Source organism: Microtus pennsylvanicus, chromosome 12 (genome assembly GCF_037038515.1).
Source record: "Microtus pennsylvanicus isolate mMicPen1 chromosome 12, mMicPen1.hap1, whole genome shotgun sequence".
Taxonomy (NCBI): domain Eukaryota; kingdom Metazoa; phylum Chordata; class Mammalia; order Rodentia; family Cricetidae; genus Microtus; species Microtus pennsylvanicus.
In genome coordinates this window covers 27,370,001-27,373,163 of record NC_134590.1, presented here as the reverse complement: position 1 = coordinate 27,373,163, position 3,163 = coordinate 27,370,001, and the positions used below count along the sequence as shown (strand labels likewise).

General features: G+C 47.2%; 1 pseudogene; it reads left to right on the top strand.

Moving 5' to 3' along the window:
- Positions 1–2,859: 2,859 nt before the first annotated feature.
- The window catches only part of LOC142832366 (histone-binding protein RBBP4 pseudogene), an 18,881-nt pseudogene continuing 18,577 nt past the window's right edge, over positions 2,860–3,163 (top strand).

The window sequence follows — 3,163 nt, the reverse complement described above, 5'->3', positions numbered from 1 at the left end:
CCCTAGTTTCGGAGACCCTATGTGAACTTTCTCTCGTTCCATGTGCATTTAATGGCCTCACTCAGGACTTCAACTCCAACCCATTAGTTGCAGCAAGCTCCTGAACTTCCTCCTTGACATTAACCAAGAGACCAGTGGCCGCACTCAGAGGACTGGCTGCAAACAGGAGAGAGGAACAGGAGTAAATAGGCCTGTTCCCATCCGGGTCCACACCCTTCATGCTGTGTGTGACCCAGAATTCACCTGCCAGTACAGAACTTTCCAAGGACAGACGAATGGACGGAGGAAACTGTAACAGCCCCTTCCTTCTCCAGCATGATCCCCAGACCCGGCCTTGGAGGAAGAGCTCCATGTTTTCTGAATGGAGATGTCTCATGGCCGGCATGATTGCAGAACCCTGGAAGTCACTTGGGCATCAGAGGACTTGCAGGGACCTCACTCTCAACACTGGCGCTGTGTGGGAGAAGTGTTCTTCCTGGACTCGTCAGGGATCATTCTAACTCCCACTGCCTAGGTGGAAAGAGGAGCTGCTTTTCTTCTCGACTCTTCTGTGTCCTCTTCTGAAAACCCTACCAGTGTCAGACAAAGGGTGTGGGACCTGGGAATAAGGCCAAGAGGGCGAGGAAAGATGAGTCAAGCATTTCTCTATAATAGTTGACATCATGATTCCAAGCTCCACCCACAACTGCCAGGATTGTTTCCTGCCCGACTACTTCCTCCACCTTGCCAGAGGGTGAACCAATCTTTTCCATATTCCCCCCTCTACTCAAGAGTTCTGTGCTCCCAGTACCCACCCTGCCTACGTTTCTGTCCTATTGAGTTCTTCTTCATACTCCTCATGCCCACAGTTACCTTCAGAACAGTGACTCAAAACAAATAGAGCAACATCTCAGTGACTCCAAGAGGCAAAACTTAAGGTGCTGCTTGGGGGGGGGCATGGGGGTGAGATGGCATCTCACTTTATAGCCCAGGCTGGCCTGGAACTTGTCCTCAAACTTGTGGCAATCCTCCTGTCTCATCCTTCCAGATGGTGGAATCCATTCCTTACTCCTAGATTTTTTTTTTACTTGAGGCAGGACCAAGGCCCTCCCCCCTACATTTAGACTGACCAAGATATCCCTCAAAAAGAATGGGCCCTAAAAAGCCAGTTCAAGCACTAGGGATAAATACTGGTCCCACCACCTAACCCCACAGTCTGCCTAAGCCACACAACTGTTACCTACATTCAGACAGCCTAGTTTGGTCCTATGCAGGTTCCCCTGCTAACAGTCTGGAAGCACTCTGGAAACAGCTCAGGTCAGCTGTTTCAGTGGGCATCCCCATCATGGTCTTGACCTTTTTGCTCATATTATTGCTCCTTCCTTTCTTTGACTGGTCTCCTGAAGCTCGGTCCAGTGCTTAGCCGTGAATCTCTGCATCTGCTTCCATCAGTTGCTGGATAAAGGTTCTATGATGACATTTAAGGTAGTCATCAATCTGATTATAGGGGAAGGTCAGTTCAAGCACCCTCTCCACTACTGCTTAGGGTCTTAGGTAGGGTCATCCTTGTAGATTCCTAGGAATTTCTCTGGTTTCAGGTCCTCCAACTAGTCCAGTAGTGGTGGCGCGGGGTGGTGGCTCATGCCTTTAATTTCAGCACTCAGGAGGCAGAGGCAGGAAGATCTTTGAGTTCTAGGTCACCCTGGTCTACAGAGTGAGTTCCAGGACAGTCAAGGCTACACAGAGAAACCCTGTAGTCAGACTTTCTTTGGTACTTCCATTATTGGGAAATAATGACACAGAGACTTATTATTATTATAAAAGCTTGGCCTTTATCTTATATTTATTCACAACTATCTCTTATAATTCAAATTAATGTGTTTCTATTAATCTACATTCTGCCATGTGGCTTTTACCTCTCTTCCAATGTGTACATCCAGCTTCCTCAGTGTCTCATTGGCATCTCTCATAGGCCTAGATTCATCCTGAGTTCCTATCTCTTCCCAGAAACCCTCCCTATTCTCTCCTGCCTAGCTATTGGCCATTCCACTCTTTTTCAAACCAATCACAGTGACACATCTTCACATGGTGTAAACAAATATCCTGCAACAAAACCCTATCTTGAAACCTCATCCCACCCCCAAAAAAGACCTCCAACTTTTGTTGGAATACAGCCTTGGACACATTTATCATAATATTTCTTTTAATTTTCTGTGAATTGCTGCTTTTCTTTCATATATGTCTGTGTGAAGGTGTCAGGTCCCCTGGAACTGGAGTTACAGACAGCTATGAGCTGCCATGTAGGTGCTTGGAATTGAACTCAGGTCCTCTGGAAGAGGAGTCAGTGATCTTAACCTCTGAGCCATCTCTCCACCCCCCCCCCATATTTATCTTTCTAAGATTCTTCACCCTGACTGGAACCTTTGTCATGGAGTTAGGAAGGACAAATGAGAAAATGCCCGTGTGGTGGGCTGAATTGTTTCCTTCCCGAAAATTCAGTTGCTGAAACTTTAGCCCTCACTTGTGATAATGGCCTTAGGACAGGGGCTTTGGGGAGCTACATGTGTTTAAAACTGATCCTAAAGGCTGGATTTCCAGAATAGGATTCCTGCCTTGCTAGACACAACAGAGACCCCACTCTCTTCCCCTCTGCCTTGTGAGATGACAGCAAGCAGAAGGCCTGAAAGCCAAGAGTGTGCTCTTCATAGGCTGGAGCCTTGGTCTTTGACTCCATGCTCTCCAGACCAGAACTTTCTGATATTTAAACCACTCATTCCAGGTGGGCAGCCTCCTCACCCCTCCCACAACACAGTCCCAGGATTTCTCTCATGCCCATTCTGGGGCTACCTGTCACCATGACTAAATAGGAAGCACCCTTTGATGATCAATGAGGACTACAAAATATGGAAAAAGAGCGCCTGTTTCCTTATGATTTGGTGGCGACCCATGACCTGGAGTCCAAATTAACTGCCCAGTGGTGTCCAGATGTTAACAGACACGATGCCAGTGATTTCAGCATTCATTGACTTGACCTGGGAACACACACATCAGATGAACAAACCCACCTTGTGAAAGCCAGTGTCCAGCTCCCTGATGCTGGCGCTCAGTTTGATACATCGCATCACAATAGTAAGAAGGAGAATTTGAATGTTTTGGTTCTGTCGGCAGAAAAACTGAAATAGAA